Source organism: Drosophila erecta, unplaced genomic scaffold, assembly GCF_003286155.1.
Source record: "Drosophila erecta strain 14021-0224.00,06,07 unplaced genomic scaffold, DereRS2 tig00000000-arrow-pilon, whole genome shotgun sequence".
NCBI classification, from domain to species: domain Eukaryota; kingdom Metazoa; phylum Arthropoda; class Insecta; order Diptera; family Drosophilidae; genus Drosophila; species Drosophila erecta.
The window spans coordinates 14,569,300-14,593,096 of NW_020825194.1; the positions used below are offsets into that span (position 1 = coordinate 14,569,300).

The 23,797-nt window shown below is 41.4% G+C and overlaps 1 protein-coding gene across 1 annotated transcript in view; it reads right to left on the reverse strand.

Moving 5' to 3' along the window:
- Nucleotides 1-22,837, reverse strand: part of LOC26525995 (trophoblast glycoprotein) — a 42,389-nt gene extending 19,552 nt beyond the window's left edge. The window contains exons 1-2 of the mRNA XM_026983909.1: nucleotides 22,140-22,837; nucleotides 12,150-12,218 (exon numbers count right to left, since the gene is read on the reverse strand). The gene's annotated coding sequence lies outside the window, so the exon portion shown is untranslated. The remainder of the gene's footprint in view (nucleotides 1-12,149; nucleotides 12,219-22,139) is intronic.
- Nucleotides 22,838-23,797: the final 960 nt, after the last annotated feature.

A 23,797-nucleotide genomic window follows, 5' to 3' on the forward strand; every position in this document is an offset into this window, starting at 1 on the left:
TAGCCACTTGTCGAACATGATAAATTTGTGGGAAAATGCCAGTTGGTTTGGCAGAATGAAAGTGGAGTGAGGGCATTTGGGAGCGTCATCCCGCCCCCTTAGAGTGTTATTGCATTTTTAGCGCCACGCCCCATCCAACGCGAGTTGCGTTAATTTTGCGCCAGCTGTCAAATGTCAAAATGTCAAGTGAAACAAAATTTTCGCATCATGAGAAATGCATGTCAGAGTCACACAAAGTCTCCATGGAGCGCGGGCGGTACCAGTGGTTGTCGGCGAAGGGGTAAGCGGATGGGAATGGGGGTGGGGCTGTAAGCCAAAAACTAAGCGACAGTCTGTGCTCCCCATTTTCCAACCGGGCTGCATACTTTAGTTGCCCCACGCCCCGGAACCGCCAACGGAGTGGTTGCCTGGCTGGAATCGTTATCGAGTTACCCAGCCGGAGCGCGCTTCATCATCATCAAACGGCGCGAAGGGGTTGAGGGGCGTCAATCTGCGTGCTTGAGGGACGGGGAAGGGAGGGTGGTGTAGGTCGGAGGGCAGGCGGTTGAGCCAAGCAGCATCAACATCATGATAATGCCCATTATTAGCAGTGGCAAAGCATTTGCATGCATTTTAGAATTTGTATATTCCGCCAACGCCGTTGAAATTTCTCCAGTGCTTATAACACTGAGCGCCAGGTTTTGGGTTTGGATAGAAAAATATACATTTGAATTTAAAACGAAGTGTGCAGCTAGTACTCATCTGCCATTTAGTTATAAACTAATTCATATACTGTGGAATTCAATGTTACAATGTACCTATATATACTGGTAGAATAGCTAAGGCTGTTTTTGAGATATAACCAACTTACGGAAAACGCTGTTCCTGCTGACAAGTGTCGTTGCTGCATAGATGGTTAAAAAGTAGCGTGTCAGTGGTGTAAAGAGCATCCGCTGCGGGACAACCTCAGCCACAGACAGATGGAGGCACCCAAAAACAGCTAGTGTCCTGCCCCCCTGCATCACCGAATCGGAGCCGATTTATGCGCACATTATAAGCAATTACACGGCCAAGCCAGCTGGGAACTGCCAACTGGCAACTGGCGGCAGTTCCACTGCCACTTCAGTGCACAGTTACAGTTAGAGCAACACTCACAACCACAGCAACATCCATATCCCCACTCACACTCACATGCACATCCACTTCCATATCCATTTCGATAACTATTTCGGGCGCTAATTGAATCAGCGACTCATGACGAGAGTAGTCCACCTCCCCGGAGGTTAAGCGATGATTTGATTTGGCGCTCAAGTGTGCCATAAAAGATGCCGCTGTCGATGCCTATACATATGCATGAGCATCAGGGTGGTGCCCTGCTCTCTAAAATTGGAAAACTGTTGGTCATTACGAGTGGATTTAACATCTAATGTGGGAATAGTCGGCACTCATTATCTATTTTTAAATTAAATCTGAAATTCCGAACAAAATTGCATACTTCTTGCAGTTCCATCTTTGAGGAATTTAATTAAACAGCTCGGCCAACGGTGCGTATGAGTAATGTGATTTAGTTTCCCAACCGCCATCCTAAATCAAATGCCTGAATGGCCAACCCTAATGTATATATTAGTACATCTCGCTGCGTAAACCTTGATCAAGTCACTCTGAGTGCGGTTTGTGTGCCATCCGACACTTTGAGTGGCGACAGGCCCTGGGCGAAATCAATGCAAATGGGAGTGGAACCGACAGGCCATCTAGGCCTCCACAATAACCTCCGTCTCTGCCTTGATCCCTGTCGCAGGCATTTCAATCGGGATGTGGTGTAATTAAATTTCACCTGCCTTGGGCCGTGCGAAGGTAGTCGACGGCTTAATGGAGTCGGATCTGCATGAAATTGCTCATCAAACGATTTGCCGGAGGAAGATCCACTTAATGCTCTTACGAACGAATACCAAATCTCGGCTGTGGGCTAATGCTTAAATGGATTTCCGTGCAGCAATGTCCGGCTAATTGCAGCAACCCAGCTCCACTCGTAGCTGAGCACCTTTCATTGGGTTTGAGCGGCAAAGGCTTATTACTTTCCCATTATTCAATCATGCAAACGAAAATTGGACTGGACGAGGCAAATACGAAATTCTTGATTCGTGACAAAGTGAAAAAGGGAAATGGCAAAAGGCAAAGGGAAAACTTACTCAAAAGTTGTAAGGGCGAGAATTAAATATAAAATTAATAAAGCTCAAGCGCTTGTCAAGGAAAACCTCAAGCAATATCCAAAGGCTTGAAGAAAGCATTGTTAACTTGAGGTAGAAACAAGAAATGCCCTTTCTCTAAGTCTTAGGGCATAAAAAAATAAATTGGTAGGAAAAAAAATTATTATAATTATAATTATAAAATTATTATTATTATATTCTCGAAATGTGAAATGTACGAACGAAATGTATCTTGGTCGTAATAATATACATATGTATGTATAAAGAATTGACAATGTATCTTTCAAGTTAGCACTATTCATTAAAACATCATTGGGCATTGAATCGAAGTCAGTAAAATAGTTTGAACTAAGAACGCATTGATGCAGTTTCAGAGTATTCAAATCGAGCCCAATGTAAACTCAACTCAGAAGCTTAATTAATTTCTTATGCCTTGTCGCATTGCTTTTCCATCTGAAGCTTTTCTTTTTCAACTTTTTGGTTTTCCCTCCTCTTTCGACATTTTCTCTTGTGATATTGACGTCCAAGAAGTTGCCCCGAGGAGTGCTGTTGCAGAGCTGGCAGTCGAGAATAATCAACGCACTCATTGAAAAATGCAGCGCGACATTTCCGCTGCCGCTGGCAAGGCGAAATCGAGTCGTAGAAAATGGGGGGCAGTCGGGGGATTCAGCTGGATTGTGCTTCATGGATGTCGCCCCGAAGGTGTCGCCCACGTTTACCCCTCGCTCTCCTCACCGCCCCTCGGCCTTTCTCGCAGTGTCTCCGCTTTGCCCCTTCACCTTACAACCTCCTCCCCCCTGCCACCCAATCTTCCATGGTCTGTGCTTTGTGCCTCGGGCGGCGTGTCGGGTGCGTGATTTATGTCACACGAAATGCAAATACATGAGTAAACATGCAAGCCCCTGCGCAGACAAATACTCACATCTACATGCATAGGTGCACTCGGAGAAATGACGGGCCTAATGCAGTCAGGAGAATCTATATATCGAAGTTCGTACCATGTATTGCACGCTTTATAAATTATATTATTTCGCAGCTGGAATTGGGTAGACAATATTTAAAGGAGAATAATCTTAGCTTTTCTTACTATTTTTCCTATCCTAAGGTATATCCACCTGGATTTTCCTTTAAAATTTTAGAACTAGTTAGAGAACAGTTTATTAATGTTAGCACCCAGCTATATTTCTTAAATTTCCTAACTTAAATTCCTAACAATATACCATGTACATTTGATTTACCTAGAACTATTACAATGTCCACTTTATTTCTCCGAGTGCCTGCATAGAAAATCATGCATATGCATGCTCACATATATTTATATAGTGGGAATGGTTATGGAAATGCGATCGGACTGGGAATGGAAATGAAAATGGGAATCCGAATGAGAATGAGAGTTGGTCGTCTATGTGGTCGTCTAACACAAAGTGGAGACCCAAACATTTCACGTTCCTCAAATAAACTGCACACGAGCGGATTAGAAGGGGGGAGCGGCGGAGCGGGTGCAGATTGTCGGGTATTTTGACAGTTGGCAGAACATTCTTTCTAATAAATTTATGCGGCATGCGATATGGACTAGAAAATGGGAAGTGGTTGGCAGACAAGAGTATTTTAACTGTTATACATACATAGATGTGATATGAAAGGCGCAACATGAACGCAGATTGTTTGCTAATCTATAGCAGCCACTTGTCGGTATCAAATTTTCAATAAAATGATTCGATTGCTATTGATATTATAGCTTTTTGATTTGAATAATCTGAATTCCGACTATATTTAAGGAGCGCTCTTGCTAATGTATTTCGATTCCTCATATATGTGTATTTGCAATATTCCGCTTATTAAAAGTATGGCCAGTGCAAAAATTATAATTCAATTTAATCAGTTAATTATAACACATTAACCGCCCGGCAGCGCGCGATCTGAAGAATTCAATTATAGTTAACGGATATTCTGATTGATTTCAGTGGACAGTACATCGATGTGAATCAGAATGCTGTGCAATTTAAAATTATTTAAATGGACACTTACACCTTTTAGCTGCGTGGAAGCCGTTAAACATGCACAAGTGCATTACATACTGCAAGTGGGAAAGTGTTATAATCTGCTAATGAGCGCCACAAAATGCAAATCAAACATTTGGCTTTAATGCATTTTTAATGTGGTCAGCTGATGGGAAACGTTCGGTTGAATGATTGAGTGAAAGAGGGAGAGAGTGAATGACTGGCTGACTGATTGATGGCGACATTTTAATGAGGCCCATTGGCAATTCGCTCTAGAATTCGCATTATGCAACCGAACTTGCACCTGCTACCATTCCCCAGCATCTCGCCCCATCTCACTCGCCCGCTTGAAGGCTGTCTCTTTCTGTCACAAAAGTGACATGCAAAAGCATGCATCGCTGGCCCAGAATTTGGTTCAATAATTTTTCAAAGCTCGCTGCAAGAGGAATTTGAGCAGAGAGTCGGCGGCGCTTTTTTTGAAAACTGATAACAATCTAGTTGCTAGCTATGCTTCCTCTCCCCCTGTATTCTCCCTCTTGCTTACTCACGAACTCGAGGACGGCGTCGAAATGAAAAGGGGCGAGCGAAATGCAGAGGTGGAAATGAGACAAGACAAACAAAGTCAGACAGTGGAAAAATGCTGAGGTGGCCCCACAACACGAACACCAAGTAAACGTTGCCAACATGCATCTACACTGGAATACAAATGTATCGATATATCAAGATTTTTAATATTTAAAATATATTTTATTTTAATTACAAATTTCAATTTATTAATTTGTTTATTTCTTTCTTCAGCTATATTTCCCAATACTTGTGTTTCCCACATATGTAGACTAAGTTAAGCCGATTGTAACTCAGTTCTTTAAGATTTTTAAGCGGCGCCAGGTTAACTTAAGTTTTTTTTCAGTGCACTTCGTAAGTTTGTGTTGTTGTGGCTATTGCTGCTTCGCTTTTGTGCGGTTGTGTTGCGAAGAGCGAGCTGCAGCATAAAGCAAATCGTGTCAATGACATTTGGTGACACACACACCATTGCACGGCGACGCACACATGCACGTGGAAACATGGGCGTGGGCCAGGGGAAGAGAGGTGGTAAGAAAGCTAGAAGAATGGAAAAGAAAGGCCGATACAAGAAAATGCTTTACAACAGTGGGGGGTTCTGGTTTTCTTGTCTAACCATTTAAGTGGGCGTATGTTGCGTTGCGCCTGTCACAGATAGAAAGGGAAAAGGGAACAGGTCGGCTGGAGGGGCTAAAGAACATAATTTACGGTTAGATCTGTGGTGCGGTTACTATTAATAGAATCGCTTTTGGGGTCACTACGTTGCTGTTGTTACACGTTAATGCTCTGTCGGGATATAAATGCAATTCGTGGGGAAACCCCTACCAAAACGCAAAACACATAAATACACGCTGGCATTAATATTACGTATTTAATTATTAAAACAATAGAGAAAAGAAATGTATTTTTGTATAAAATAATTAGTACAGACCTATTTCTTCCTGTGTAAGATGATCCAAAGATTAAACACATCGATGTATCCCATTTATTAAACAGCTGCTAATTTATTTCATTGTGCTCAACTAAGCGTGGGATCAGATGGAAACATTTTATTGCAGTGTGCTGATGATTATTGGATATCATTAAATAGGGTTGCCTCGAGTTCTTGTTATTTATTATGTTATTAATTTTAGTATGCTGACCTATTTTAGGGCTTCTAAACTAGGACAGCCATAAAGTAAAATGTAGTCCATTAGAAAATTAAAAAAACCGTTTTATAATGGAATCTGAACGTTAAAAACGTTTTGACTTTGTGTGGATGCTAGCATTAGTATTTTTTGTAATTGCAGCGGATTTAGCATGTTTAATTAAAGCGAATAAGTATCCGATGGCGATGTGTAGGTAAATACTTCTATCAAATCAAGTCCTCTGCCATTAATGCCATTGTCATTCACTCTTCGTCCTGTCAATTTTCGCTTCCATTTCAATTATTTTTAATGCCAGCTAGCATCGCATCGATCCATCCAGCTCGTACCGAAATGCAAACTGAATTGCTCGTCCGCCCCGTTGACCCGTTCCTATCGCCCATTGGCCTGAATATATAATACGGAACAATTCAATTTCGAATTTTTTCTTGTTTACTCTTCTTAGCTCCTCTTTTTTTTGCCTGATGCCATATAATTTTATTTTCAGCTCCCTTCTTGTTTTTGGTGGCCATTTAGCTGACCGCACTGGTTGCACCACCCTCTTTCACCTGCCGGCTTGCAAACCACCCATCTCGATGGCATTTAAAGTTAAAAGCCATGAAAATCAACACAACAAAACCCAAAAACGCGGTAGGAATTAAGTTTTGCGGAAATTGTAATTTAAAACTACGCCTCTGCGGTATTGTTCTCTCCGTTGAGTTGAGTTGTTTTGCCCACTACAGTTCTTTTTTATTACCATCGGCTCGTATGCAAATATACATATTTAATTTCATTACTAAAAATTTTTTCATTGTTGGCGTCATTGAGAGTTCATAGAATAGCATTTCCAACAATTAAATGAAATGCAATAAAGCGCTCCATCCAGAAGGGCAACCGGCGGCAGAAAGGAGCGCTAATCAACACGCGGCATAATAAACAAAGCAAATAGACTTTGAAACTGATAGTCTTCAGTCGACTGGCAATTACTCTACATTTTTATAAGATAGCAATATTGTACAATCCAAACCAAGTGTAGTCCCGCCATAGATGCAATTCATGCAGTATGTATGAGAAAAAATGTCTGAAAGTTTAAAGCATTTTCCTTATGCTGCTGCAAAATGCAATTAAAAGCAAAAATCGTTCACCAAATGTGGTAAAGTCATGGCATTTCAATACAGAGGTTAATCATTGATCGGTCGATTTCCGATTCTCTTTGTGAAATCCGGTGATGTTATCGAGATACTACAGGTGCGCTAGCGCATATGCCGCAATTAAAGTGCACTTTAAAAAGGGTGTGTGCAAAAAGCAAACAATTATATCCATTTAACGCAGATGTAGTTCAACCACAGACGACATTTAAACTACTTTTTGCGCACCATGTGCTAACTATATATATGTACATATGTATATATTTGAAAATTCATGCAAATACGCATACATATATTGGTCGCAATACTTTTAAAGCTTTAAGAGATGGGAGAAATTATTGAGATTTGTGAAGAAGCCTGACTTTTTCGCTTGGAATTTGACAATTTTTAGCACCAATGTCAATCGTCACTCTTGTTGGATGAAAAACTAGGAAATTTGCTTTTACTGCTGTCGCTGTCCCGCTTCCCCTCTCGCGCTCTGTCTCGCTTGCTCCCTTGTCTGGCTCGAGCTTATTTAAACATTCTGCTTATATATTATTTCTGTTGCGGGAAAACTTGGCCAACTGACAGACGACAAGGCAATGTGTCAACCCAAATGGAGAAGAAAGAAGCAAGCACAACAGCAGCATAAAGAAGCAGGCCAAAAAGGAAATCCAGATGAAAAGCCGGTCTCTGGAGTTTGGGCCAGCTTTTCTTCATACCTGAGGTGGGAGCTAAAAGTTGACGACTTCTTTTCAGTTAGTGGTGACTCTTGAAATTAGTTTGGGCTCAAATATGCAAACTCGCAAATGAAATGAAATGGAAATTGGGAAAGAGGCAGGGAAGAATACAGAATTTCCTAAAATTCTGAAAGAAATAAGTAGCTAAAAAAAAGCCTTAAGTTTATAAGAGCGGTATGTATGTATATAGAATATTACAGAAAACTTTACAGTCAAAGATAATTTAAGGCTATTACTTTCGTTTTTGATTTCCCTTTGGGTTTCCTTCTTAAATAAACTTAAAGTTTTCCAAAAACTCAGAGCTCTCCATTGTCAATCCATCTTCTCAATCTAAATATATAATCATAATTCTTAATAATAATCTTAATGTATTCAATTTTCGTTCATCGGTTAACCACATTTTTATCTATCAATCTCTATAAATACTAAATCCAAACCAGGCATCATCCCATCATCATTTTTCTTGACTGTCGCTCAGCACTTCGACATGGACGAAATCAACTACAATTCATCACCAACTGGATGACATAAAGCCACTCTGCTCTACCCACCAACTTAACTTCCCTTTGAGCCATCTGCGGAAAATTGCCCTCCCAGCGAACTTTGGCCTGCATAATTAATGAATTTACACATGCATAATTATAATTACCAGCAGCCAGCAGCGACTAACTGCCAACTAACATCAGATTGGGGGATGGGTGCCTAATGAAGTCGCATTGCTCGGAGGAAACTACAATAAACAAAACACAACAAGAGCAACTTCATCGAAAATTCAAACCAATTGGCAATTTTTGAGCCAGCTTTTTGTACTCGAAAACCCCAAGCCCCCCTTTTTTTTGCAATGAGTCTCCCCAACGATTTAAACCATGTTAATTAGCAGTTGGTCGGAAGGGTGGAGCGGTATGGCTTTAAAGGGCGTGTAACTGTAAATTGTTAAAATAGAGCCCTGACAAACAACAACGAACACAGCAGAAACGCAAGAGGTACACAGAAAAAAAATAATCCGCATGATCCACATGAAAGTAATGATTTCATAGATGTCAACTAATTGCAATGGGTTTTAAAAATAATTCCAGATATTTGCTGTCCCGAAAGTTGTTGGTAGAATGGTATTTGTTGGTATTTGTACATAAAATGAAAGTCTAAGACTATTTAGAATATATTGTTTGCCGTGTAGAAACACTGGAATTAATCACACCCCCCTGCCTCTTATTTGATCTAGCTTGATTACTGAATAATTGAGTGCTGCGTATAATGAAATTCGTATTCAAAATTCGTCGTCATTCAGTTGATGCCGCTGAATCAGAATCTGACTAAATGTTTGTCGAGCTAAGGGACTGTAGGGAGGGGTTGGGGTTGGGGCTGTTGGTTTGTGAGTGGGTGGGTGTGTTGGTGTGGGTGAGAGGGGGCGAAGCTTTCAGAGGTGAGTAAGTGCGTTTGTGTGTGCGTTGCTGTGTCTGTGTTTGGTTTGCGTAGCCGACTTGCATACGTAATGTCCTTCCTCCCTTTCACCAACTCCCTTCCCGGGGGTGGCACCGGTTGCCACAAAACAGCTTCGGATACGCCTTCCCCTCCCCTGGCCATCATCAACGCAACATCATTCAACGCTTTTATAGCCATTCAACTTGACGCATCCGTTTTGGCCAAACTTTTTGGCCTGGGCCGCAGCTGAATGGGCCACGAGGCCATGAGCCAAGTTTCACGGGCTGCCGCGAACGGGTGGGTGGTTCAAGAGGTTTCACTGTACAGATCAGCGGATATTATTAACAACAGAAGGTTATTCAATTATGTTTACGAAATACGCAATATTGGGATTTAAGCTAAGCAGAAGTAAAATAAATTAAATCAAACGTCATATATTTCCAAACATTTATCCAAAAACTAGTTGGAATTTTCAGATTTTTTTTTTTACTAATTCTAGAGTCATCTTAAGGCCACCCTCGCAGGGGCTTAAAGGCAACTGCAGCTTTGTTCTAGAGTCGTGGGAATAGGAATACGGGGAAAGGCAAATCCAGGAGCGGAACAAGGACTTCTGAGCAGGCCTGGCCATATGAAGCAGGCTCCAACGGCGGCTAACAAGTCGCGTTCGCTTCATTATGTGGCCTCTTCCTCGTATTACTGCGTTTATGTCACTTTTCACTTTCGCACTCGCTGACTGTCTCTTTTTCCCCCATCTGACCCTCTCTCTCGCTCGCGCACTGACTACGCCGGCGTGTCATTTCGCTTGGTTCATATAAATTGTTTTGGGATTTAGTCGCACGATTTTCTGCCTTTCCCCGAACCCCTCACCGGCCCCCTTCCCCGTGCCAATCCCCAGACTCGGCTCACAGCTCCGGCTCATTATTGTCGTCGGTTCGTTTCAGTTCTTTGTTTAATGACATCATTTTGTATGAAAAATTGTAGTTGCATACAGAGTGGAAAATGGAGAGAAGGATAGGGTCGGGTAAGCCCTGACAAAATTATAAAGTTGAGCAATGATTAATGTCGGTACTCCTTCCCTGGCTTCCTATCACGCATATATCGCCTGCGTAATAATCCTTGTCATGAAATATTTCGACCGGGACATGCACATGCCTTCGTAAAATTAAAAGAGGAGAATAAAGACTCGGATACGGAGTTCACTTTTATGTATTTTTTGGTTAGCGAACTCGTAGTCACGTTTCTTAAAGAAAAATGTATGAAAACCTAAGAGAAATAAAAGGAAAGTGACAGCAACGCGTTGGGAAATCACAAATTAAATGCATCACCGGCATTGAAAGAAACGATAAGTTAGCATGCTTACACAAATTTTGTTCTTTTTTCGAGTGATTAGTTTTAGTTTTTGTCCAGCCAATGAAACGATAAAAAATCAGTGCAGTGTCTGCATCACCGTACATTTGTTTGATGTTTTACACTTTGACAAAAAATAGCAAAACTCATGGAAACTAGACTACATTACTTGAGTTACTTAAAAGAATTGCATGCCGTTCTTGTCAGCTCATTGCAAAACCACAAGTTAGAACTGCTACAACTAGCCGTCTAAATGGAAAACATTTTCAAGCACCTCATCTTCATTGTAATAAACTCTTTATCTTGATTGCATTTGCAGTGAGGTCCTAAAACCCTTTCGTGGTTAAATTCTAATAAAGATTTGAATCATAAGACATTAACCACAAAATGGCAATGGCAGCGATGAAGAGGTTCTAACCGCACTCATCTTATCCTTCCCACTCCGCAAATTTGAGTAACAATAAAACTGAATAATTCGTGCCCAACCTGAAAATTCTTTAGTTTCCTTTCTGTAGAACCAGCAGCACACTTTGGCCAGGACTCTGGCCAATATTTGCTTAGAGTTGTGCAAACAGGGTGCCGCGTGTATTGTGTGCACGTTAAATACCGCATAAATTAAATTAATTGGCAAAGTTTATTTTTTATTACTTTGACGACGCTGTAAGCCAGAAAGAGAGAATCAACGAGTGTGTAATCACTTTTCATTGTGTACCAATCTCGGCACAGTCTCGGCAAAAACTTTTCAACACTTAGTTATGCAAATGAACGGACTTTTTGAAGAAGGGAGTGACTGTGGCATCTTGCGGTGGCACATTTAAAATTTAAATGGCTTCAAAGTGAGCATTTGCCTATATAACAGCCTTTCACCCCGCCATTTACTTTCCTGCTAATGAGTGGCAACCCTAGTGTCAACCGCAAGCCTATAACGGTAGAATACAAATGTCAATCTTTGCAACAGCTGTCAAACCTCACAAGCTATTCTTATACATGGGCTTACACGACGGCGCAATTCGGTAAATAATATTATTTAAATTAATACAAATTCACCCTAAAGTTATTTCAACATGTAGCAACAAAAATAGGTATACTATGTATGTATATATATCGTATGATTATACGAAATCACATAATTCACCGCATAAACATTCAAAACGAACAGCATTTTTCTGGATTTTTATGGAAATTCATCTAAAACGAAATTTCCCCAGTCTGCATTCCAATTAATTGTTCCCCTGGTGAAATGAGGGGAATATAGAGGGTCTGAGGGAAACATGGTCGGTAAACAAACATCTAACTGTCTTTTTTGGCAACTTTACTCTCCCACTGGGTGCAATTAAAAATTATGTTTATATTTATTTTTCACCCCCTTTCCGACTAACAATTCTCCTGAAATGACACTCGAAAAAAAGCTAGTAAACGAACTACGGAAGGGAAACGGAAATGAAAACAGAAAATGAACGTCAATGTTGACAGCTGACATGGCCGGGGTTCGCTTTACTTTGGTTTACAGAAAACCAACGAAGGGTTGTATTTGGGGTATGTATACATATGTCATTAAAAACTTTTTATGGCTTACTTAGATACCCTCAATCGTTCATGATTTTCTAGGAATGAAGTTAGAGGTGTTACAAATGTTGCTTACCTTTTATGAAGTGAGGTTTGTGTGATGAAGCCAATTAAGTTTATACAACCGTATACCATTCCATGAAGGCTGAAAGTATAAATAGATATTGTTTCTATTAAAATGATTATCGATATTTTTTCAACAACTGTTTATTAATATTGTAAATCCATACTAAGTAGTGTACAAGTATACACGTATGGCCAACCACTTAACCCAGGTCCAATTGAGAATTACTGTCATTGTTAATCAGTTAAAATCACATTACATAGCTCTTATACTATATAATAATATAAAGCTTTGGTGTCGGTTAAAGAAAGCCGAAAACTTTTAATTCGTAATGCTCGTGTTTTCACGTTTTCATGTTTTTGTTCTCCAGCGAAAAATCGCCAACTACATGAAAAAGCCATAAGCCCTGATCTCCATCTCCATTCGGAGGACCTGCCTTCATTGTTGCTATTGTTATTCCTGATGGCCACTGCGCCGTATTTGGCGGGTGGAATGCGGGACAGCGGCGGCGACACCAATATGCATTTATACGAGGCATCGACTGCAGATGCGAATGCATCAGCAAACAGAAAAAGAAACAGAAACAGTCCACAAATAAAGCAAAAATGCGAACAAAAACCGAAAGAGATCTCGAAAAAAAGACCGAAACACAATGGAAATGTTTGGTTTTGTGGGGCTTCGAGGATTTCGCGGGCGAATGCCATGGCTATGGGGTGTCTACGGAGTTCTATAAGCTCCGCTTTATAACTCATATGGGCTTGTTATGTGCCATGTTATCGTCTTGTCGCTGTACGCATTTGTCTTGATACCCAACTCGTTTTTTATTGCCCTTTTTTGGGCTTTATAATAATGAGCTCCCGACAGGGTATTGTGAAGGGTATGCAGGATTGCATGTAGGTTGGGTCAAGATAGAATATAGGTTGTACTCGTATTATTACTACCCCCTTTACTTATGCTGAAAACTTGCAACAGACTCATAAGCCTGAAATACTACCTTCTGTTCTGTGCCTCCTCGCTTCATAAACGATCCAATGCCATCTTATGATCGATTGATCAGCTCGTTTGTATACCAGGGCAACGTCCAGTCCATCTATGGACCAGGTCCGCCTCCTTTTCGAGGAGTGGGCGGACGGGAGGAGCAGCGGAGCGGGAGCGGAGCAGACAGGGAAAAATGCTGTTAAACAAGTTTCGGGTTTTCAGTTCTCGTATTTTTTACTGCAAGCCTGTAGGCTGACGAGTGCGTGCCTTTTGCTTGGCATGGGAATGAGAATTGGTTTCAACGTTTTCTCCTCTTTTTTCGCCACATTTTTTTGCCATTTCTGTCCGGGAGGGAACAAAGTGCAGAGGCACTTAATAAGCAAAGTGTTTGCCCTGCATGGGCAACAGAAACTCGTTTATGCAACGCTCCTAACATCGCGCAATGCCTTATAGATATTACAATATTAAAACTGCTAAAACTGCTAGTAGAAACACACATTGTGGGTAAAATGATGCAAACTTGTCATCAGCATACAACGAAGAGATGGCAAAAGTTTTCCGCCCGAATTCAATTTGAGCGCGACAACAACGACAAACAAGATGAAGCTGCCCCAAAGCGACGGAAAAGTCGAACTTAAATCTGAGGAGGGCGGAATGAACTTCTCGCTCCACAGATTGCTGACTTGCTGGGTAAAGTTTTATGGCACACCGCTGCCCTTCGCCATCGTGGTCCATAAATTACGTTACGTATACGCAACGTTGGCGAACACACATAAAGTATTCGCCTTATGAATATAAAAAGAAGTAAACGCAGTAAATTAGGCGAAAAATTCAATAATTTTCCCAACCAAATGGGGACAGCAAACACGGAGGGGAGTGCAAACGATCTGAGTGTTTGAGGTTTGTGCCCTTGAGTGGCAAACCCAAGAGGGTAAACATTCTGGAGTATACCGATAGCGGGAAAATCATGTAATGGGAATAACATTTAAAGTAGAATTAACGTTGGCTTGAATTTAAGTTGAATTTTAGTATGTGATGAAAGTCTTATATTGATTTCATTCTTTCTACTTTTAACTTTAAATGTCTGACGAATGCGAGCAAGGAATTAATTATACCCTAAACTTTTCTGCTATCAATTTCGTTCGGCTAACTGCTTAATCTTTATCACACTGTTCCGGCAGATACAAAACTTGGGATCTCTCCACCAAGTTGCCACAAATTTTGGCCTCCTGCCAGCCTTAATTGGCCAGGCCATCATGAAAGCGGCAAGCGGGCAACACCCAAAACTAAATTACACAATTAATAAGCGCAGCCAACAAACCAGAACACAAGCCAGCCCAGATACACAACAACAGCACACAATAACCGCACATTTAACCGCACAAAAATCTGCACTTAAGCAGAGGGCCAAAAGAGAAAAGGGTTTGGGGGACTAGAGGTTCTGTTCAGACCAGCGAATGCGTGGGAAAGTTACCATATCCTGACCAAGCTCGACTCCCATCCGAAACGCGACTCAAAAATTAATCAGGCGAACATAATGCATCGGGCCAGATGAGGCAAGGAAATGCGATAAAAACGAAATGTGAATCTTTAAAGTATTGCTTGCCTTACATATATAGATAATGAAATACGAGGTTCCAGGCAAGACCAAAACCAAACACAGCCGAACGAACTAAAGTTCCTTTCCAGCGCCGAACCCTTCTTGGCCCATATTTTCGTTCTGGCCCGAGGGCAGACAGGCCAAAATAATGGAGCCAATGGCCATGGAACAAAACAACAGAAACTACAGTAAAAGCCCCCAAAGATGGTTAACAAAGCAAAACATGAACAGTATTCCCTTCGAATTTGTAATACCCTGAAGGTAGAAGCGAAAGTTGGCATCGAAAGTTGGCGTTACCAACCACACTACAGATTTAAATAAGCTGCAAATGTTTTTGACTAATCATGACTAAATATAGTAAAACTGCTTACAGGTAATTAACAAAACGGAAAAAAGCTTTCAAGAACTGTCACCATTAAACAGAAGATGCTTATGTCAAAAGATTCATTCCTCTTGGCCAAAGAGTTCAAGTGCTGCTTGTCGAAAGAGTAGCAGCAAACAAATAAAGTAACCAAGAGACCACGAAGACAAGGACGACAAGGAAAAAGCTCATAACCAAGGTCCTGGTGCTCGGCATTTTTGGGCAGCAGCTGCCAGACAATGCCACGCCCCCGCCACCCAACCACATATGTGGGTGGGTGGGAAAACTCAAGCATGGAATATATGGAGTTGGGGGTGGGCCCGATCCCCGAGTGCAATGGCTGCCCTGGGGGCTGGGGGCGTAGAAGAAGGGAGGCCAAGTTATGGCCATAGACAAGTGCTCGACTTTCTTATCTGGAAGCAGAGAGTTTTTTCTCCCACCTCCCGTTATTCCTCGTTTGTTTTTCCCAGCGCATGAAATAGCAAACATTTTCCCCGAGTCATCCCAAAAGTGGAAAATGGGCCAGAAATAAAATAATAAAACGGAAATCCCTCGCTTCTCAGCCAATACTCATTAGATTTGTGCAAATACTTGGCTGCCAATAGCCCAACCTCCTCTGCACTTCTTCTAATGATGGCTTTCCCATTTTTCCCTCGCGTTTCTTAAAAGTAATTCCACTGCTTACGCAATTTTTCATTTCGCGCTTGCTGCGCAAATAAATCAGAAAATTCGCAATTTTTTTTTCTTTTTTAACGAGCCACCAGCATTTTCCCATTGACTTTTGCCTGGTTTTCCTTCCCACTTTTTGGGATTGCACTGGGCGTGACCGGCAATGTTAACGCAAATAAATCGTTCAAGTTTTCGGTTTCCATTCCAATCGAATGTAATCAAAGTCGAGCACTTCACATCTCAAATATGTTTGCCATTACCCAATGTATTTCGGGCCAGTTGAGGGGGACTTTGACTGATAAGTTGCTACTTTCAAGCCAAAAGCCAAAGGCCAAGTGGCATTTACCAAGCTTACAGATACCATAAAATATTTACTGTCAGGTTTCAATTTTTAGTCACACTTTCGAAAAGGAACATTGAAAGAGCTCTTTTACACCTATTGATAGCTCAACATGACTGGCTGATGAACCGAATTCGGAATGAAATTTGACACTCGAAGAGAGGGGCATAAAAATACAACATTTTACTGGCGTTTATATTGTTCACAGCTTAAACTTGCGAAAATATGATGCTCCTGATTTAATTACTTTCTGGAGTGGAAAATTGTGGGATATCTATGCACAGATGGCTCCTTTATTGCTGTTTAGATTTCCATGTAGGTTGCCACTTGTAATATCCACTTCGAGATGTGTTCTTAATTGTCCCGAAGACAAAACCATTACAATTACCCTGTTCATTCCCACTTGCTCCATTCCTGTTCCATGTCTGCTCCATGCTCCATTCTGTGCTCAACATTCTTCTCCCGGCTCAGTGAGTAATCCTGTTAACATGGCATTGGGCCCTACTAACGTATCCCGCATTTGGAATTCAATAATTTCCATTTGTTTGCTACATAGTTCCCCCGTTTGGCCTGCGCCCCGCAATTAGCTACCCTCCATCCATTCAGTTGCACGAAATGTGCTCACATTTGGCCACAAATTAAACTAAACCCACTTTGGACGAAGCCTTGTTTGCTCCCATGCGCCTTCGGCAATGCTAAATGTGTGGATAATGAAGGGGTTTTTGGGGCTTTCGGTTGGGGAGCACGGATATGTGGGGCGGAGGTATAAACTAGGTGGAATGGCAGCTAAAGGCGAATGCATTCAAGGACCGTGCTTTGTATTTGCCATTCGCAATCAATTGCCACAATTTGTGTTGATATACGGGTTGCCTGTACACTCGAGCTGGCACTTCGAATCGCATTTTCCCCCAATTTTTCAGTCAGGCTGCTCTCACCCCTCATAATGCCAAAGAAATTTCCCATACAATTGTGGAAAAAATCAAACTTTTAAAATTTCCATTCAGATTGATTTTCAGCACTACATATAAATTGCTTTTTCGACCTGTCGTGATTTCTCCCCATCAATACCCCAGTTGGGTTTTTCGCTGCCATTGTTGTTGCTGCCATTTATTTAAAACTCAAATCGAATTGCAATTAAAGGCAGCCAACGGTACGATGGGAATATTTACAGGGCATCCACACATCCTGTTCGACTTTTGGAGCGGGGCCAAAAGTTCAGCTAAGCAAAAATAGTTTGAAGGCTGCCCCAACTGGAAGGAGTAACTAAAAATATCTGAGGTAGTCCAACCGATGTTCATGTTCAATTGAAATGAATAATAAAGAAGTGTACATTGGACATGTGCTTATTTCTGAGAGGTAAAATCAATTTTGAAACCAACACTGTAACAAGGTTGTTTAAAAGCTGAAATGGTGCGCAAGCTGATGGATGACTTATATTGAAGTTACATGGTACTCATTCAAATCAAACGGCCTGCAACATTGAACTTAATAAAATCTCTGCTTTAAGACGCAGCTTATGAACATTTTGCCGCAATTAATTCACCACCCACTGGTCGCCAATCCCCCGAGAGCTCGACTTAAATGTGGCTGCTATAAATTGCTTTACAAACTGCAAGAATTTATGACTAATTATATTGAAATTTGACAGGCAATTGCCGCTGCCTTCAATGCCGATATAGGGCGCCCCAAAAAGTCAAGATGTCGGCCACGCCCCTTCGAGGCTCAGCCCCACAAAAGGACTGGGGGGCAAACGGAGAGCGGCGGCGGCAGCTGATAGCTGTAATCCGACCAGCTTAGACCAACCCAGACCACCTCAGCGAAACCCTACTTTCCGCTTTTTCCAGATCCCGACGGAAGGAGAATGGCCCGGCAGTAATTCACACAATAAGCCGCAGACAGGCGGCCAAAATGAGAGAAACAACAAATATAATTTTGGAATGCGGAGGAAAGAGCAGGAATGATACCCATTAAAAACCATGAAATGTGGTTTGCATATTTACCTAGCAATTTCACCATAATAATAATTTAAAAATATTATACTTTTTATCATTAACAACTTCTTAATTATATTGACTTGTATCTCTACTCCCATTTTAAATTTGAGTAGAACCATAAGCTTCTGATACCCCGCAAAATTTCAGGAATAAATAGATACTGGAGAAAGCAGAGCGGGCAGAAATGAGAAAGGAAAATGTTCACGAACTTGCCTGCTTGTGGCACGTTTCACCCACACATACACAGACACACGCACACACCTAAGCGGGACAGAAGAGGGTGGTGGCGGGGGAGGAGTCCAGACTTGTGGCATGCCTCAAAGGCAAATGTGGCTCAGACAGAAAACGCATATAGAGACATTCAGCGTGCCAAAGCTAAAGATGAAAAAAATGGAAAGGTGCAAAATGGAGAAGTCTCTACCCACCGGAACTTTAGTAGCACACCTCTTTAACACGTAAGCGACAATTACGTTGCCGCAGTTGCAGTTGCAAGATACAGATACATCAGCAACAGCCACAGGAACGGCCAAAATGGAGAGAAAAATCAAGCCGTGAGTCATAAATTCGCTTCGACGCCTCCGCGTTTTTATTTTGTTTACACTTTTTTTTTTGCGCAGACACACCAGTGGAGTAGAGAAGTGGGGGGCGGGGGGATAAATGCAGCCAGCCAGACGGGTGAGAGATAAAGATAATGTATGCGGCGTGGCTTACACAATGTATCTGAGAGATACAAAACAATTAAAGGCAGCCGGCAATGGCTTTAATTGTGATTTTATGCAAATGCTGACCAAGCCCCAGATTCTTTAGGGTTCTGCCAGTCGATTGAATTAAATTTCCCTTGCAGGCTTAACTCGCTTTATGGAATATTTATTCGACTTGCAAGCACCTTCCTTCTGACTCATTCCCATCCCCGTCGCGACTTCGGGTATTGTATATTTTTGTTGCAAATATTTTCCCCATGATATCAGCGTCAGTTCTGCTGGGGAACGTCGGCTGTATCCGAATTTAGTGCCGGCTCGTTCCTTCGCATTTGACGCACTTCCAATTTAGTTTAAATTGTATTCCAAGCAACACAAACTTCCCAGCTTCAAACTTCTAGTTGCTGTAGTTGCAGATTGCAGATTGCGGGCTGTGATCAAGTTGCAGTACGCTTATCCTTATTCCTTGACTGACTTTGATTGACAGGAAACTTGGAAAATTAGGCAAGCGATTTTAACTTATCTGTGACTGAAGCACAGACAGAAGATTTAAAATATATGGCTCCTATCTCTTATTGTTAAATTGAGTACCTGAGTATATATACTTTGAATAATGATTTAAGATTGTTTTATCTTAAGATATAATAACATAATTGTAATGATTACGTGGCGGCTTTTTTGAAGTTTTTGCCTGATTTTATTTTTATTTGGCTTGTCTTGCTGAAATTTTCATAAAATTTACTTTGACTTACAATATTTTTTGTCGAAAAAGAGCATATTTTTGGCAATTTAATTAAAACACTCAGATATTTCTGGTTTTGACTCCCTGGCAATCAGGGCAACCACCTGACCAGAATTCGATCCGCAATTGCCCAGTTTCAAGCAGAGAGCATTGCAATTACCTACATCCCTAGGCCAAGCCACAAGCTAAGTAAATATCCGAAAACAAAGGTAAATATTTTTGTAGTTTAGTTTCAACCACAGAACGTAAGCCTCTTTCCCCATCCTGTCAAATCGAAAGTCTAAAATTATCCCCCCATAAATATAAATGCATTTGTTTGCCATTTTGTGAATATTTGCTTTGCTGGACATGCGTCTGGCATGAGAAGTAATTAAAGAAAATGTTCGTTGTTTTTCTTTCATTGGCCTTGCGAGTTAAAGTGGGCGGAAATTGGGCAAAGGAAGGAGCAGATCATGAACATTTGCCACAGAAATAAATGTCCATTGAATTTGCTTAAAAGGGTTCAAGGATATGGACTTCCTTCCTGGCCAGGGCAATAAAACATAACAAGTTGTCACAAGTGTCACACTGATTGAAATTATAAACTGTCACCAGCAGGGACAACCCTCGAATGCGTAGATACACCCACACATTCCCACACTCTCTCACACACACACACACGATCGAGTGGGTGTCGTAGCATGCATGTATATTATTTGAGATTTTTGCATACAAATTATGCCAAAAGTCTGTCCCCTGGCAACTCGAGCAAATGTATTCCAAATATTTGCCCGGTGAAAGTGTTGGCCATATAAGGACGAGAAGGAGCGCTACAGGACGAAGGATTGGAGGGAAATATTCGGTGGCAGGATAAAGTTTTGGCCTGCTGCTGTGCGATAGAAAAAATATTGTTGCGCATTAAGTCTTGCAGGGCTGGTTGGCAGTTTTAGTCCTCAGTTCCTGTGGCAGATGCACTGCAGTTCAAACAGGCTGCATATTAACCTACCCAACTCCCGCCATCATCGTGGCTGCATAAACTTTTAATTTGTGCGTAGCTAGCGAAAGTATATGAAAAATGGCACGAAAACAAAAGTTCCGTATAAAAAGTAGACGCACGGATGCAGGTCCATGGACACCATGAACACCATGAACACCATGGATTCCATACAAGGAGAAGGGGGACAGGAGTTCGTAATTGAGGCAAACTGTGAAATACGAGTACGTAAAGTCTCGGCAAAAGCAGGCCAAACAAATTAAAAAGGCGCAGGCAGCGGGGGAACATTGGGGTAGATCGGGATACAGGGATTGAAAGATAATTAAGTGAGTGCGCAAAAGAATGAAGACTGCATCCGATGTAGCCAAAGTATCTGATGTCCTTAAAAAATTGGTGCAAAATGATTGGCTTAAGGATTTAATTCAGTAAGATACAATATCTGAAAAGGTTCTACATGTTCTAGGGGCTATATTGGTTGGACAAAGTAGAAGCTCCCGGCATAGAGGCAGGAAAAGCAATGCCAATCAGGACAAGTAAATTCAATTCAACATTACTTCATTGGTTTTCCCTCGTTGATTAGGTATTGATTAGGCCAATAAATAATGCAGGCAACCAAAGCCAAATTGTTCTACATTGAACAGTAAACAAATCATGTAGCCAAAAGTAGTCCCACGAAGGGAAAAACAGAAAAGTCAGTGGGGCTAAGAGCGAGTTAACTAAATTTCAATTAGTGAGTAGCTCGCCATAAAAAGGGCTAAATAAGAGCCTGCGAAGGAGCAGGAACTTCTGCCAAAAAAAGCAACTTTTCCATACTCCGACAAAGTTGGCATCGGCTTAAAGTTGACAATTAAAAACTTTTTGGAGCTTTTCGTGTTTTGTTGTAGTTTCTTTTGTTGTTGTTTTGCCTTTGCTATCGGTTGTTGTTGCTTTGTCTTGTCTAAACTCTGTTTTTTTATTACCCTTACATTAAGAAGTATCATTTTTTGACCAAAATGGTCAATAAGTTTCCGAATTTATTCCATAATGTTATGTAAAATTAAAATTTCCATCCAGAAGTTCTTGAATTCAAAAATTCATGAAATACTTATGTTATACTTCTTCAGTGCTTTTTTACACATAATATATGTACATGTTCTATATGATCAATTAACACCGATTGAGTATGATGACTGAAATGGGGCATAAAAACTGCAAGCGTATAGAAAGTTCGAGTATCTAAAAGTTGGCAAATGTTATCTATTTTTTTGCCAGCACTGAGAGACAAAGTTTGGCAAGGCAAAACTGTGCAAATTAGTTTAGTTTACTGGTATTTTGTTGTTGCTCCGAAATGATTTACATTTTCTGGCTTCTAGAATCAAATTTGAGTTGTCTCCGGTTCTGCTTGGCCAAGTGAAGAATGCCTCAACAAGTTGTTGGTGGTTTTTTATACTTTATTTTTTTGCGCCGTGAATGGTGGGAGGGGGAGGGGTTGCAGGGTGGCCATGGTAAGGGACAGATTCTCCGATCAAATTAAAGTTACTTTTCACATACGACAAAAGCCAGTTTGCGACTCCGCTGGCGTCGGCGTCGACGTCGGCAGCGAAAGCCGCGACATGTGGGCGGTAAAACGCACACACAGACACACACGCACACCACTGCACAACTCACCTCGGTCAAAACGCTGCGACTGCGCTGCTTTCGATTCTGCTGCGGCGGTTCGAAACTGGTTTTTATACGCTATATGCTATATGCCATTTGCTATATGTACATATAGTATTTCTGGCTTAGCTTCTCTTCTCGTCCCGCCGATATGTGCGTGTAAATGTACTGCTTTGGTATTTCTCCTCTTCTTCTTTTCCAATATATATGCGTTTTTTATGGTGTTGCGAAACACTCGAGTAGGCTTGTGCAGTTGTTGTTGTTTTGTTGTTGCTGTTGTTGTTGTTGACCAGTGGGTTCTGTTGGCCCATATGAGACAAGCATTCAATTAAGCCCCACAATTGGCCAGCAAACAAAAGAAATCACACAAGTAAACACACTGCCTCACTGTTTTCACCACCCATACGAGCACAGCTAACCTGTGCGCTTCACTTGTCGCGCGCGCGCTTTTCCTCAGCTTTTCCTCGACCGCGTGGGCGTCGATTGGGTGGCTGTTGGGCTGGTCGGAGCGGCAACGACGGCGGGACGATGCACGATGGACGGGACAGAACGGACCGCTAAGCGGCTAGATAGTGGTTTCAAAGTTGGTGGCTAGTAGCGAGATTCACCAGCGATTTCACCAGACGACAAACGCGCGACGACACATCCGCACAGCACAAAGTTTATAAACAAACTGAAAACTGTAGCCGAGCAGCGACGCCGAGCGCCAATGCCAGCAGCGACGCGGCAGAGGGACCGCAGCGGGGCAGCCCCACAATGGCAGCCGGCTCCAAGCGCAACTGCAACATGTTCGAAGGACAACGGAGCGCGTTCGTTGGGGCTGTTCTGCTAGGAATTAATTGATATTACCAAATGTTTCAATTGAACTTTTCACCAGGCTTAACTTTAAAGTAACTTGCAAATAATGAATTTGTTTGTATTATTTCAGTATTATGTTAGTATTAACATACGTTAGTATTATTTAAAAATACTGAAAAATATCCCAAATAAATAGGATAAAAAAGGGACTATTAATTCGGTATTATTGTCAATTAAGCACAACTATGCAGCTTGAGAAGTCACGCATATAAGGAACATCTGAATCCACCCTCGCTTTGAGGGTCTACCAACCTGTTTGAGTTCGATGTGTTGCATTCGTAGTGGGATCCACAACTCTCCAGACGGCAGACGAGTATAAATAACAGGTAACGAGGATTTAGGAGCCTCTGCAATTGAACATATTTGATTATTTCACAAAACACTACAACTTTAAGTGACGAATGCTTCCCCTTCGCTTTTCATTTAAGCCAGGCTTTCATACCATTTCAATTTCATTTTCATTTTTCTTTGTCGTTGATTGTTTGTTGATGTCATGGAGCGGTTTTTCTATATATGTATATATATTTATGTATATGTATTGTTTTTTGCTGCTGACGCTGCTTCTGTCACCGATGATGTTGTTTTTGTTGTTGTCGCTGCCGCTGCTGTCGTCGTTGCTAAGTCAATTTTAAGGTTTATTTGAATTTCATTTTTCCTAGTTTTTCTTTAGCGTTTTTTTCGCCTCTTCACTTTGACTGCGGACGTTGCTGTTGATATTTTTAGTGTTTTATGTAAATTTTTCAAGGCGCTACTGAAGCCAGGTTTGTGCCCACTCCCCAATAGATGCATACATAGTTGGTAATGAGGTT